The sequence below is a fragment of the Pongo pygmaeus genome, chromosome 7 (genome assembly GCF_028885625.2).
Source record: "Pongo pygmaeus isolate AG05252 chromosome 7, NHGRI_mPonPyg2-v2.0_pri, whole genome shotgun sequence".
Taxonomy (NCBI): domain Eukaryota; kingdom Metazoa; phylum Chordata; class Mammalia; order Primates; family Hominidae; genus Pongo; species Pongo pygmaeus.
The window spans coordinates 117,852,148-117,868,455 of NC_072380.2; the positions used below are offsets into that span (position 1 = coordinate 117,852,148).

A 16,308-nucleotide genomic window follows, 5' to 3' on the forward strand; every position below is an offset into this window, starting at 1 on the left:
GGAGAATCACTTGAACCCGGGAGGCAGAGATTACAGTGAGCTGAGATCACGCCACTGCACTCTAGCCTGGTGAAAGAGTGAAACTCCATCTAAAAAAAAAAAGAAAAAAGAGCTTGTCTGTGGAACCCCAGAGGCAATTATCAGACAAACTCACTGATACGGTTAGGCTTTGTGTCCCCACCCAAATCCCATTTTGAATAGTAATCCCCAAGTGTTGAGGGAGAGACTTGGTGGGAGATGATTGGATCATGGGGGCAGTTTTCCCCATGCTGTTCTTGTGACAGTGAGTGAACCTGATGGTTTGATAGATGGTAGTTTTCCCCATGCTCGACTTCTCTCTCTCTCTTGCCTGCCACCATGTAAGACATGCCTGCTTCCCCTTCTGCAATGGTTGTAAATTTCCTGAGGCCTCCCCAGCCATGCAGAACTGTGAGTCAATTAAACCTCCTTTCTTTGTAAATTACCCACTCTCGGGTATTTCTTTCTTTTCTTTTTCTTTCTCTTTTCTTTCTTTTTTTTTTTTTTTGTTGTTGTTGTTTTGAGACAGAGTCTCGCTCTGTCACCCAGGCTGGAGGGCAGTGACATGATCTTGGCTCACAGCAACCTCTACCTCCCAGATTCAAGTGATTCTCCTGCCTCAGCCTCCAAGTAACTGGGACTACAGGCACGTGCCACCATGCCCGGCTAATTTTTTGTATTTTTAGTAGAGATGGGGTTTCACCGTGTTAGCCAGGATGGTCTTGATCTCCTGACCTCATAATCCACCTGACTTAGCCTCTGAAAGTGCTGGGATTACAGGCGTGAGCCACCGCGCCCAGCCCTACTCTCGGGTATTTCTATATAGCAGTATGAGAATGGACTAAGGCACCCACTCTCAATATTTCAATTGAAAAAACTATATCCAAAGGTTTCTGATCTCTCATCCATCATCATAAAATGCAGACTGACATTTTGAATCAAAATTTTTTGTTTCTAATATTGGTCATTTTATAAGTTTCATCTGTTTTTCTGAATGAACTTATTCAGCTGAACTGATTAAAATATAAACCAAAAGAGCTAGATCGCTATGATGAGCAATGGAAAGCCCACAGCCTTCTCTAAGAGCAAATGTATGCTGTACTCAGTTTTATGTCGCTTTGACCTAGCAGAGAAGGAAAGCAACTGAAGAGCAACCTTATTCTGGCCCTATTTTGGCACTTAGGTTGGTTTCATTTTGGTACATGGCTCTGTTCTTTCATCATACAGGAAAGTATTTGCAAAATGAGTGAAATTTCAGATTCTTTGAACAATTTCATCAGGCTGTTTTCCTGAAGGACAGAAGTTGTCTCTGTACCAAATTATTATCATTTCCACATATTTAGATAGATGCTAGAAAATAAGGAATATGGAGTTCATTATTAGTTATAATCCTGGACTTTAAAAAGTATTCGAACATTTCTTGAAATCTTTAACTTTTCACCATTTGTTACATATATATGTGTTAGTTATTTATTGTTCTCTCTAGTAACATCACCTAAATAATACTATCTAGTGTTATTTTAAAATGTAGATTACATCATCTATATTTATGTAAACTCTTTTAAAAAATAAATTTTCAGAATAATGCTTTATGGAAATTGAAGCTTGCATATAATAGATTCTATATTCAGTCATGTACTACATCATGATGTTTCAGTCAACAATGGGCCACATATATGATGGTGGTCCCATAAGATAATATTACTATATTTTTACTGTACCTTTTTTATGTTTAGATATGTTTAGATATGCAAATACTTACCATTGTGCTATACTTACCTACACTATTTATATAATAACATGCTGTACAGGTTTTTAGCCTAAGAACAACAGGCTGTAACATGCAGCCTGGGCAGGTTTACTCTATGATATTACAAAACAATGAAATCACCTAACAGTGTATTTCTTAGAACGCATCTCTGTTGTTAAGCAAGGCATGATTGCATGTGAATGTGTGTGTGTATGTATGTATACTATTTTTTTAAATCCTATGGTATATTATTGAATGTATAAGGATAATATTTGTCTCTATCAATTTAGTCTAGCTTAGATCTGAGACTCAATTATAACTTTCAAGTCATCTGGAAGTAAAATCATATTGCATAGGAGATTCTAAAGCACTTTATTTAGGTAGAGGCAGAATTTGCCCAGTCAATTTTTTTTTCATTATCCTCTTAAGTTGTGTAATATTGTGAGGTGACAATAACTATACTGGAACGGGGTAACTGATCTTTATATTGGTGCTACTAAGTTCGTATTTTACAGCTAATACTGATTGTATTGGATTTGTGTTATGTCTGATGCCTACTGAAAAGTTATAATGCCCTAGAGGGTTATTACTATTAGTGATACTGAGATGCTGTGATGATAGCAGGCTCTTCATTTAGAAGACTCAGATTTTAGATTGCTTTGTTTATTGCTGCGTTCTGTTGATTATATTTATTTATTTTTAATTTTATTGACATTATTCAAGTGCCGATTTATATCATAATGCTAGAGTCTTGGAAGGTGAAGAAGGCATGCTTATGTTAATAAAACACAGTTCCTTTTCTCAAAATGGTCTTCCCCTAAGTGAATAAATGTGCAGAAAGTCTGAGTGTACACAGTATTGGAAGTAGCAGCTTTGTGAACCCGTTTGTAATATTGGTGGTGTTGTGTCATTCAGTTTAAATTTGTTGCATGTTACTGATTGATTGCTAGAATTTTAGTGCAGAATTCCCTTGGCTGGAAATCAGAAGAGTCACACATAGATCAGAGGTCACAAATAAAAGTGTTGTTTTCTTCTAGCATAGCTGTTGATTTTATTATTTAACAATATTTCCTAAGGTAGCCAGCTGTGTTTAGAGGGTGCTAAGACAGCTGGAGTGGGAGAAAGAACCCTTGGCCAATATTTTCCTTTTCACTTAATTAACTTGGTTACTTTTTAAAGGGATTCATGAAAGTGATCAAGAATGAATGTGTATCCCCACTCACCTTTACATGGGTCAAGGACTTTGAAAAAATCGGACTACATGAATATTACATGTTTCATAAGATAATTCTTAGTACCTTTTTCAAGGTTTTAGGATCTTGATAAAATTTTAAATGATCATTGTCTCCATTTCATTTATGATAATAGTGGTGTCACATATTTTTTCTCTGTGGCTTGCTAAATATATATTTAATAGAAAACATTTTTATCTTTCCACTGTGGGTAGCCACACCATGAAATGTACATTTTACAAGATCATTTGCTATGTGACTCTAAGGTGAATGCATTGCCAGATGATTTTGTTTTGAAATATTTGTGTAACATGTCCTTTGTAAGCTTTAGTTTTTTAATTTCAGTGAGGGAAGGAATGAAGAAAACTAACACGTATTATGTGCCCACTATGTACCAAATATTCTACTACATGCTTTAATTTAGATTATCTCATATTGTCCTCACACTGACACTTCATATTAGACTCAGAGGAATAAAGAATGCATCTTAGATTCCAACTCAGCTCTGTCCAACTCCCACAGCCATAATATTGCTATTATGGCATGCTGTCTGTTACCATGAGGCCATGTGCTAACACACCTAGAAGGTGCAATAATAAATGATATATATTCCTAAGTTTGGGGAAACTTAGGAATGGAGCAGGCAGGTAGCTTTAGTGAAAACAGGACATAGAAGATACTAAGGAGCTGTGTAAGCCATGAGATCTGAGCATATAGGAAGAAAGATCTATTGTTTAAAATGAATTTTTCCCTCCTTGAATGTTCTAAAATTAACTTAAATAATTTATAAATAGATATTTCTCAGTATGTGGTTTATAGTCTGTCTTATATACTGCATATTCTTGAAAACTGAGATATAGGGTTTTTTTTCTAGAAAAGAAAATTTGTAGAGAAAGAAGAGGAAGATGTGTTGTAGACTATAGCTAGGCATAATCAGCCTCAATTCCTATATAGTGGTCTTAGCTTCAGTACAGAATTCTGACACTAAATGGATATTTTTATAGGCATATTGTTTATTCAGAAGTTGGGGAGACTTAAAATGCATGTCTTTCCTGATATATATGAGCTACATTTTACTAAGACAACCTTAATTTTTATAATGTAAATTTTTATAATGCTATAACATACTGTCTAGAAGTAGGAATTGGTTGATTGGGGGAGGGGAGAGCCAATGTAATTCAGACAAGCAATAATTACTAGGTCAAGAAATAGGGCAAGTAAAAAAATGATTCATGGCAAGTAGGAGTGAGACATTTACATTCTGAAATTAATTATGGTACTTTTTATTTAAATTAAAATCAGGAAGAAAAGTTCAGGAAAAAGAGGTTCAGGGAAATTTTATATATATTCATCTCAGCTACAAATTAGTAAAGATCTTATATTCAACAAATGTGTCAGAGTCCATTAAAGAGATTAGAAAACCCTATTTCATTGTAACTAAACTGCTTGACATTTTAACCTCCAAACTTTTTTTAAACCAAATGTAGAGATTGTGTCTGTCTTCATAAGTCTACATATAGTATCTATGCTGCAAGAATACCAAAAAAAAAAAAAAAATGGATCCTTAGTTTTACAGGATTGACAAAGATGTCTGTTGGCCGAATCGAGTGTGAGAGTTCCTGTAAAGTCCTCAGATCAACAAATTTTTAAAAAGAAAATCTTTTATGTTCACTTAGACAGCAACCAGCTCGAACGGACAATCCATTTCTTGTGTAGTGCATCCTTAGAAGCTGGCTTTTAACTCTGAAGGTCTGTGGTCTTGGTCTTTGGCCTTCTAGGGCACTGATAATTACTGCTCCTACTGCACCTCCCGTTTAGTCCTTCCCTTTCTATTCTTTGGTTCACTCTTCCTTCCTTGTCACTTTCCCATTAAACTTTTCTGTCCTGGGCCCTGTTATCTCAACTTGCTCTCAGCCCCAAACTTCCTTATTACTCACTCTGATAAGACCAGCTTGGTTCATAAGTGCTGGTGTAAAGAGGGCCCTGGCCTGCCCTGTCTCATTAGCAACTAGGGCATTTAGCATGCTTTCAGTGTGTTTTCGGTGATCACATAACTCACAGGAAGAAGCTAATATATGGTAATTTTAGATCCAGTGATAGGTGAGTGGAAGAGATCATTGGCCTTTCAATTTGCAAGTCTGCTCTTCCCTCAGCTTATATTAGAAATCTCATTTGAATTTTGGAATGGTGATATAAAAGACAAGGTTTTAGATTTGAGGACTTAATTGCTGAGAACATGTTTGCTGGAACCAGATAAAACTTCTTCCAGTGGATGGTAAGCGTGTCTTGGGGTAGCAAACTTAAGGAATGAAGTAAATTCCATTATCAGATATTCAATTTCAATATTTAAAATAGGTGATTAAATATGATGCGTAATCTCTGGAGTAGTTTGTAAAAGTGACCAATGTAAGTAATGAAATTTGGGGTTAAAAAGAATTCTCTGATACATTTTTAGATATTCATCCAATAAAATCAACAAGCAGCAGTTAGTTAGCATCAATGGTTTTCGTTTGCTTGTTCATTTAGCAAAATATAATGTGGAAAGTCCCCAAAGGAAACCATGTTGCTTAGTGGGGGAGAAAAATGATTTCCCTTTTAGTCCAGTCACAATGGCCTCCCGTCAAGACAGACTGACGTGCTCAGCCAGGACCACCTTACTTAGTGGCCTGGACTTGGGCTTCGATATGCAAAACAGACAGAGATTCCTCAGTTTGTTTGGAAATTTGCAAATGTAGGCACTTTTCTAGGGGACAACTTTATTTAATCCTTCATTTAGTTTTCCGTGCAATTCAGAATCCTCAGTTTTCAAAAATGATTGATGATTTCCAATGCCCCAGAGAAAATTTCAGCCTCTGTTAAAACTTAGAGTATAAAAGTATAAAACTTCCCACATCTTTATAAATGTATTGTTTAAATAATTCACTGGTGATGGATTAAGGGTTAAAATCCAAGCACCATTTTTGATATCAAAATGATAGTATCATATCTCAAAATGAGTGTTCATGCTAATTCTGAGTGCAGAATGACATATTGACTTGTGAAAACATTGAATTGAGGTCAGTTGCTTCTTAATTATGTGTGGAAGTTATGGTATTTTACGTAATTCAATCGATAGGCATTGTCTATGATAGTGAATTACCTCTCTTGGACTTTTCATCTGTACTAGGGTGGTTTTCTTGCTAGGTAGGGAGAAATCCAAGAGTAAAGATTGCTTGATATAGAGGAGAAATCACTGAGTAGGCGTCTTTTCACATCTTTTTACCTTTTTAACAAATGAAATTACTTCTTTATTAAAGAGATATTGCAAACAGATACTGAATCTTTACATGGAAGATAAGTTGGACAGATGTATCACAAGGAGAATTCTTTTAAGGAGATAAGTAATAACTGGTTACTAGTACTTACTATTAATCCTGTCTAAGACAATCTCAGGCCCTGTGTGTCTTCCTTGCTGGTTTATTTGCTCTTTGTACTCTTTACACTTTGAGCCCAATCAGACTGAATTAGCTGTCATAGGCATTCAAAAGTTAAATTAAAACATTGATGCTTAAATCTAAGTATACTTGCTTTATACCAAGCAAATGAGAGAAACAAAGGTTTTTAAAATTTTTTTCCCTTAATTTTATTCCTGATTTATTTCATTATGAAACTGAATACTCAGGCATGGGCAAGGACTTCATGTCTAAAACACCAAAAGCAATGGCAACAAAAGCCAAAATTGACAAATGGGATCTAATTAAACTAAAGAGCTTCTGCACAGCAAAAGAAACTACCATCAGAGTGAACAGGCAACCTACAAAATGGGAGAAAATTTTCGCAACCTACTCATCTGACAAAGGGCTAATATCCAGAATCTACAATGAACTCAAACAAATTTACAAGAAAAAAACAACCCCATCAAAAAGTGGGCAAAGGACATGAACAGACACTTCTCAAAAGAAGACATTTATGCAGCCAAAAAACACATGAAAAAATGCTTACCATCACTGGCCATCAGAGAAATGCAAATCAAAACCACAATGAGATACCATCTCACACCAGTTAGAATGGCAATCATTCAAAAGTCAGGAAACAACAGGTGCTGGAGAGGATGTGGAGAAATAGGAACGCTTTTACACTGTTGGTGGGACTGTAAACTAGTTCAATCATTGTGGAAGTCAGTGTGGCGATTCCTCAGGGATCTAGAACTAGAAATACCATTTGACCCAGCCATCCCATTACTGGGTATATACCCAAAGGACTATAAATCATGCTGCTATAAAGACACATGCACACGTATGTTTATTGCAGCACTATTCACAATAGCAAAGACTTGGAACCAACCCAAATGTCCAACAATGATAGACTGGATTAAGAAAATGTGGCACATATACACCATGGAGTACTATGCAGCCATCAAAAATGATGAGTTCATGTCCTTTGTAGGGACATGGATGAAATTGGAAATCATCATTCTCAGTAAACTATCGCAAGGACAAAAAACCAAACACTGCATGTTCTCACTCATAGGTGGGAATTGAACAATGAGAACACATGGACACAGGAAGGGGAACATCACACTTTGGGGACTGTTGTGGGGTGGGGGGAGGGGAGAGGGATAGCATTAGGAGATATACCTAATGCTAAATGACGAGTTAATGGGTGCAGCAGACGAGCATGGCACATGTTTACATATGTAACTAACCTGCACATTGTGTACATGTACCCTAAAACTTAAAGTATAATAATAATGAAATAAAAAAAAAAGAAACTGAATACTCAAGAATATGGCAAGTTTCTTCCTCCCCAGATCCTTTCCTCTTGACTTCCCTTATGAAAATGACTGTGTTTTGTCCTATTTAGATTATGGAATGTACTGTTTCTCTTTTCCTGGTTTTTGCTCCCAGTATCCATAAATTTCAAGACAGGGGAAAGAGGAGTAGGGGTTGTTGTGTTGGCACAGCCCATCAGAGTGCCTGGTGCATAATAGCTCCTCCAGAAAAATATGTCTCAGCATTATCTAGGGCTTGTCATTTCTATCATCTTTACTTAGCTTGAGGTGATGTGCAACTTTGACCTAGGACCTTTTTGAAGTGCATGGCTATGAGTCCCAGTGGTTCTCTTTCATTTGATTTACAAAGTACTTCTCAACATTAACTTTGTAATGAAGGAGTTTTATTCCCAGAAGATATTTTAGCCAGTGGTATACATGTCATGATTTATGACTAGAGCAAATAATAAAATATATAAAACCACACATGAAGTAGCCCATTAGGTTATTTCTAGATAACTTTGCTCCTACGTTTAACTGGCTATGTTTTTCCATGTCTATGTCTGATAAATGGATTTATCTCAATATCAGGTTTTCACAAGATTAATAATCCCTCTTTGTTAAGAGGGTCTGTTTAAAATTGAAGACAATTATCCTGACATGAATTATATAAATATGTGCTAAATATTATTATGCTTTTATATTTTTAAACATATCTGATATTGTAAGTTTATTTTTGATGGGGCATCATGCAGAAATAGGAGGTGTACTCAGTAGGAAAAAATGGTGAGGCTAAAAAATTTTTTTAACTTGGGTAATACTATGGTCTCAAAGCTTTAACCTAAATTATTAGTGCATATAAATCCATCTTCTTAATTAAATGGGGCCTTTGGCCATTGAACACCAGCATATGGACAGAGTTAGTTACTAGATGATATTATGAGGCTGGCCTGGCCACATAATCCATTAGACGTAGGATTCAGTTATATTAGTAGCAGCAAAATGATTTTTATGGTTGTAACAATCTTCTCTTTGTTCTGTCAGTATCAATTATTTCAGTCCTAATAAAAATCTAAAAAGGGGGTCAGGTTTATGATCTGTGCTTTGGGTGGATAATTTGTAACTTTTCTATCCAGTAAGCCAAGAGTTTTTTTTTTCTTTCTGGAAAGGACCTATACTATGTAGTTTGTGTAAACTACTTCATTGTGTGCTTATGGGGGCAGTGAGAGTGATTTCAAGAGCTTATAATGTTAGAAAATTTCACTGAAGAGCATGAATACACATAAAAATAATAAATATGAATATAGTAGTATGTATCTATGTGTTTGTGATTATAACAGTGAATATTATGTATTTCTTTTGGGAATTTTATCAGTGTTTGTCAATTATGTTTAAGACTTTGGAGGAATAATTTATAGTAATATATTAAAATGTATGGTAATAAATGAGAGGAAATCTAGTTAATGGTCCAGGGTCTCAGTCCACCTTTCATATGAAGCACTAGGAAACCACTGAGAAACAACTCATTGAAATGACAGCACAAAGTAAATCAAGTGCAAAACTGGCATAGCATCATTGGGTGAGGGGGTAAGAAATAGAACCTGTTTCATATGGTTATGCAGAAGACAACAAAAGATAGCATATGTAAATTGCATGATAGCTAAGTACTCAATAAGTGTTAGTTCTTTCTAATGGATAGACATTTTTTTAAGGGAGGTAACTACCAGTTCAGAATAAGAACTAATTTTCTAATAATTCTTACCTTTCCCAAATTGTGGCGTAATGAAATTCCAGCTTAGAAGTGTTTAGTTAATCATCCTTTAGAGATTATTAAAGGGAAAAGCATTGAATGGGAGGTTGGGCTACATAACCTTCATAAATGACTTTTTAGATATTTTGTCCTATGGGGCAGATGCCCCATCTTAGTGATATGCATTATAGTGTGTACAACATGGCTCTATGGAAACCTGAGAATAAAAGGGGCTATTACAGCAGGAGGGACTTCAGCAGCCACAGGTTGGTGAAATTAATGTGATTAAGTAAAGAGCAAGTGCACCACAGCTCCTCTTTTGATAAAGACACTTACTGAAGACTTTCTTTGTGTTAAGGCATGTTGCAAAGTTTTTATATGAATTGTTTTAACTTATAGCGTATGTGCTGTATTTTATGCCTGAGGAAAACAAGGCAGAGAAAGGTGAAGTAATTTGCTGAAAGTAATCTAGCTGGTAATGTGCATATCTGGGATTTGAACACAACTTATCTAACTCCAAAGCCAGAGCTCTTCATTCCATGTGTTGTGCTGTGTGTACACACAGCAGCAGTTGCCCTCATGAACCTCTGTGATGGATTTTGAAGATGCCATAATTCGTTACTAGACAGATCTTTAAAATATTCGGTGCTACTGACTCTGTGATGCTAATTAGGCCTGGCACCTCTGTATGGGTCTGTATTTTGCAGGACATGAAGCTGAATTCAAGATGTTAGGCAGAACTTCGTTAAATCCTAGAAATGTTAAGCCTCTATTTAATACTTTTGTTTTAATATTCTTGTTTCTCTGTGTGTGTGTGAACCCATATCCACACACAATGGTATTGCTAGAACATATACTGAGCTGGTCAAACAAAATTGTATAACAAGGAGAAAAAGATAGGAAATTGAGTAATATTCTCTTTTGTCATGTTAGTCCAAAAGCTGAATATTTAAAGAATTTATACTTGCTGATGATGGGCATCTAGAAGGTTAAAGGAGGTAGATCTGTACACTTGGCTTTCCTGAGCTGTAATGTGGTCTGGAAATAATGGAGGATGGAGATAATTACATTGTCAGCATCCAAGAACAGAAGGGATTTTAGGAAGAGTTTGTAGACTTAGTGGAAGGAAACTAGATCAAAAGTTATGTAAGAACTGGTTACAGATGTTATCTAAGGGCATAGATTCTTTAGAGCAATCAGAAAATCATGAAAGTAAACAGATCAAGATATACACTCTCAAGTGGTTATACAAACTCAAATTCAGGAAATTTGTAAATGAACAGGAATTATTAAATTTTAGGTCATGACTGGAGGTATGAAATTAAAATATAAATTATTTGCATATGCTATCAGAGAAAGGTGATACCACCTTATATAAGACTAAAATATGAGACTAGATTAGATTGTTAATTGGATAAAAAAATTATAAAGGAGATTATTAGGATGATTGGCAAAGTTTAATCTGTACTGTGTATTATGTAATTGTGTTCATCAAAATTAATTGTTCTGAATTAGTGAAATATACTCTAGCTACATAATAGAATGTCATTTTTCTCAGATGATATATACTGGACTACTTAGGATAAAAGGTCATAGTGCATGCAACTTACATTTCAAATGGTTCACAAAATGATAACAATAGTGAAATTATTATTATTATTATTATTTTATTTTTTTTGAGACGGAGTCTTGCTCTGTCGCCCAGGCTGGAGTGCAGTGGCGCGATCTCTGCTCACTGCAAGCTCCGCCTCCCGGGTTCACGCCATTCTCCTGCCTCAGCCTCTCAAGTAGCTGGGACTACAGGCGCCTGCCAACACGCCTGGCTAATTTTTTGTATTTTTAGTAGAGACGGGTTTTCACCGTGTTAGCCAGGATGGTCTTGATCTGCTGACTTCGTGATCCACCTGCCTCGGCCTCCCAAAGTGCTGAGATTACAGGCGTGAGCCACCGCGCCCGGCCTATTATTTTTATTATTGAGAAAGAAGCATACAGAAAATGTGGCAAAATGTTAGCAATTTGTAATTCTAAGCAAAGGGTATGTACATGTTTATTATTTGGTATTGTAACTTTTGAAGGTTTGAAATATACAAAATAAATTGTAGAAAATAAAAATGTTTCTAACAAGTAATAATAATAATATCAATAATAAAAGTAATAATGTTTACTGAGCTTTCTAGGTAAATAAAAGTCTGGTAGATGCAAAAGTATTCAGAGATTGGAGTAACTGCACTAAAATATCATAGTGTCCTAGGGTTGATTTAAACATCTCTGTATCAGTGTATACTTAGTAATAAGAGAAAACTCCTCAAACAGTTTCTTAAAGGGCAGTGAATTTTTCAAATTACCAAAATATTTTTGAGTTATTTAATATTTAATGTGGTCATGTAGAAAGGAAAGAAAATAAGTGGGAAAGAAAAGCTTTTCTAAGTTTTATCCATCAGGACATGCACTGTATTGGGAATTTTAATGGGAAGCAAGGAAAGTTTCATGATAATGATCGGAATAGAGTGAAATTTAATAAATGAAAAAAGGACTTCAGAAAATATAAAGGGAAGTAAGAGAAAAATGTTTTAGGTAGGAATAATATTCAAAATCCATAGATTATCTCCCAGTTCATATACATAAGGGCACCAAGTGCTCTGACCAGCGTGGTTTTAGATATAAGATTTCTTATCTTTAAGGATTTGTAAAACAAGAAGTCCATTACCATTCTTGTTGGCCAGGAGACCTCTTGTTGGCAAATCGCCTTAGTCTTCTATTCTCACTATTCCATCGTGATTGGCCTTTTTCTTATCGGGTTAGATGAAAGCAGAGGATCTAGAAAGAGTCAAAACAACCCATATTTTAATTTTTACTTCCTCAGTTAAGCCAACCATTCATTGAACCTTCACATTTTCACAAGATTCTTCTTTCTCAGCAGGTACGTCAAGAAATCATTTTGAGCTCTTAAAACCTGGCATTCCAAGTTCACTTATTATTTCCTTTCTTCAATTTTATTTTTCTTTCTCTCTATTAAACTTCCATTTAAGGAGTAAGATCGTTTTTTTCTCCTGAAATCTCACGCCATTTCTTAAAGGAATCTGATGGGTAGTAGTCTTAATTTCACAGGCGAGAGCTTCTCTGGGCCTTACAATCATCGTTACAGATTATGTAGGCAGAGTAAAAGAAATCTCACATGAATAAACACAGTGCCTTAAAAATATAAATAAAGAGTGCTAACAAAATGAAAGATTATTCAATTAAATAAATTGCAGAGAAATTAATGCCTAACTGCATATTCAAGCCAGAGAAAAGCTATAACAACAACTACAACAAAACTAAATAAATGAGATAAAAACAAAGAATAATGGAAACTATGTTTTTTGAATACATTAAACTCAAGGAAATGATAAAGGAAAACATTGTCCCTCTATCAGATAGGAAAGGAAAGCTCTTAACTGATGACATACAATAGGCAGAGACTTTTAATAAGCATTTTCTTTACCTCTGTTTTCATGCACAAAAGGTCATCTTTGATCTAATCACTGGAATAGCCAACACCTGGTCTGGGAGGGCAGAAAGTCATGATAAAAGAAGGAATGAACTAGATATTGTGTACAAAAAATAAAATAAAAGGTTGTTCAAGTGCTGGGGTTGGCAAACTTTAATATATGAATGGAACTCTTTTAAGTATGGGATGTCAATTCTCTTCCCCTTTTGGGTCTTTCTGTTTATATGTTACATATACTATCTCTCAATTCAGTAATATGTAAGTTTTGTATAGGCAGAGCCTAGAGGAAATTAAACATGAGCATGACATGGCCCCAACTCTCAAGAAATCCCCACATAGTAAACTAGTCTTGGGTGAAACTTTTTAATAAAGAAAATGGTATGATGTGATCTAGATATGTAATTATTTATGAAAGATGCACAACTTGCTAGATAAATTGCTCATAGTTCCAGAGATACTTACCAATAGTTTTAAGCAACTGCAAGGAAACTATTATGTTACTTAAGTATGAGTTTTACACTAAGAATTTTTTTTTTTTTTTTTTGAGACAGGGTCTTGCTATTTCTCCCAGGCTGGAGTTCAGTGGCACATTCACAGCTCACTGCAGCCTCAACTTTCTCCCACTTCAGCCTCACAAGTAGCTGGGACTACAGGTGCACACTACCACACCCAGTGCAATTTAAAATTTTTTGTCGAGATGGAATCTCCCTATGTTGCCCAGGGTGTTCTTGAACTCCTGAGCTCAAGCAGTCCTCTCGCCTCGGCCTCCCAAATTTTTATTAAATAAAATAATAAAATGGTGGTGTCACAGGTGAGGAGAAGGGAGTGAAGAGACTATAACAAAACTTTGGTTAAGTGGACAAGCATAGGAACACAGGGCAGGTAGCAGGGGCATGATGTGGGAAACCACTCAGAGTGGTAACAAGTTAACCTCTGGATCAGAGTCCAAGATAACTCCTGGATTTGTCAATATTCTTTGTAGGGTAGCTCAAGTTTATGGGAGTAAAGACAACATTTTTTTTTTTTTTTTTTTGGTTCAGAACCTCTAACTTCCATAGGTAAAATGAGGGATCTGTCCAAGACTACTCTGCAGGGACTGTCTGCCCAAACCAAAGCTGTCAAATCCTAACTTTTGATTAAGTACTCTGATAATTAAGTATTCATGCTATCTTTGTTTGTATTTGGGGGCAAGGATTTTGGAGATAATAATTTGTGACTATTATTTTATATTTGTCCAATGGACCTAAATTTTTTTTTCCCAATCCATGGCAGCCTGGATAGGAAAAAAACAAAACAAAAACAAAAACAAAACACTTTTTTAGCTCTGAAGCCCAAATCTGAATTTTAGGATGTATCACACTTGAGAAAGGAAAATTATTTTCTAGAAAGGAATCTAACAGGGTCCTTCATTGATGGAAAAAGCCCTAAGACTACCAACTACTTCTATAAGGTAGGAGAGAAAAGGAAAGAGAATGAGGGACAGAAAACAGTTGCCTGGAGCCTCTACCTGCAGGAAAGCTGTTCCTTAGGAAGGAAAAAGATAGGCAAAGGGAGCAAAGGAGAGGGAAGTGGGACCACAGCAGGTGAAGACTCTGGTCTCTTACTAGTGCAGTAGCAAAGAAGGAAGAGAGAATCACACCTTTCGGTATGACCTTTGAACGCTCAGTGTTCCAACTGCTGGTAACTCTGGCAGAATTGGTGTCCTGGAATATAACCAAGCAGATTAGAACTCCCTTCACCAGTTGAGTAGTGAAGATAGGAGTCTATAAAGAGGTAGATGAGGCCTTGGTATGCAGATTAGATGTTGTGGGCTTAACTATTTTCTTATATCATTTATCAGTGTCTTTAATGTAGACAAAAGTACAAACTGAAAGAAAATTGGCTTATAATCATAACCGAGATAAACTTTTTGAGGTCAACGAACATGTTCCTCTGTGGAGTCTACTTCTTGTCCAAGGCTTTGCTGTGGTTTATCTATTCTTTCTTCTGCAACATTTCCCTGTAAATACAAGATCATTCCAACATTAATAATAATAACAAAGAACTTAATCATCATCTATCACAAAATCCTCTCTTAACCCCATATACCACCCCACTTCTCTATGCCCTATTTAGAGCAAAATGTCTTGAAATTGTTGTCTCTAGTCTTGTTTCTATTCTTTCATTTCCTCTTCTCTCCTCATCTCCATCCCATTCAGGAAAAAGCCCTGAGATTCCTCAGCACTCCCCTAACAGAGCTGTTACTTTTACCAGTGGCCTCCATTTAGACAAATCCAATCTTCACCTCTCTTAACTCCTAGCATCATTCAGCAAAGTTGACTACTCCCTCCTTCATGAAGCACTTTCTTCTCTTGACTTTGGTGACATCACACTCTCTTAGTTTTCTTCCCATTTGAATGGCTACTTCTCAGTTTTCTGTATTAATTTCTCCTCTGCTCAATATCTAGACATAGAAGTTCTTCAAGACTCTCTCCTGGACCTTCCTCTCTTGTCAGGCTGTACTCTTTCTCCAGGTGATGAATTTTGATCCTATAGCTATAAATACCATCTGTCTCTGAAAGGCTTTAAAATCTTTATTTCCAGACTTGAATTCTCCCTGGACCTTCAGACTCATATTTCCAACTGCCTACACTCTTCACATGGATCTCTAACAAGCATCTCAAATTTAACGTGTCCCAAGAACAACTCCTGGTCATGTGTCTCACAAATCTGTTCCTCTTCAATTGTTTCATCTCAGCCAATTTCATCAACATACTTCCAGTTTGTCTAAGTAAAAAAGCTGGGAGTTAGCATTTATTCTGGTTTTTGCATCTTCTCATATCCAATCTATTATAAGTCCTATCTCTAAAAATATCTTCTGAATTCATCTATTTCTGTCCAGTTTTAGTTCAGATCATCATCTTCTCTTGCCCAGATTATTGCTGCCTAATGTGGTCTCTCTGAAATTCACTCTTACTTCTTAGAATCCATCCTGTGTGTAGCAGATAAAGTAATCTTTTAAAATAATGATACCATGCCACTCACTAGCTTAAAACTTTTCAATTGCTTCCCAGTGCAATTAGAATATAATCTATATTCCTTGCCCTGGCTTTGAAACCTCCTGCTCAGCTCTCTGTCCTCATCTTGTACCATGGTCCTCTCATCTCTGCGCTCTAGCCATGTGGCTCTTTCTCAGATATGCCATGTTTATTCCCACTGTTCTCATTGTAGGGCTGTTCGCCCTGCCTTGAATGCTCTTCCCCTGGGATTATTCTACGGTCATTCCTTCTTGTCATGTAAGTCCCATCTGACATGTCATCCCTTCAAGGAGGGCTTCCC

At 36.1% G+C, this 16,308-nt stretch overlaps 1 protein-coding gene across 5 annotated transcripts in view; it reads left to right on the forward strand.

The window, feature by feature from the left end:
* ZFPM2 (zinc finger protein, FOG family member 2) overlaps positions 1-16,308 on the forward strand; it is a 486,710-nt gene that overhangs the window by 40,420 nt on the left and 429,982 nt on the right. The gene's annotated exons all lie outside the window — the stretch shown is intronic.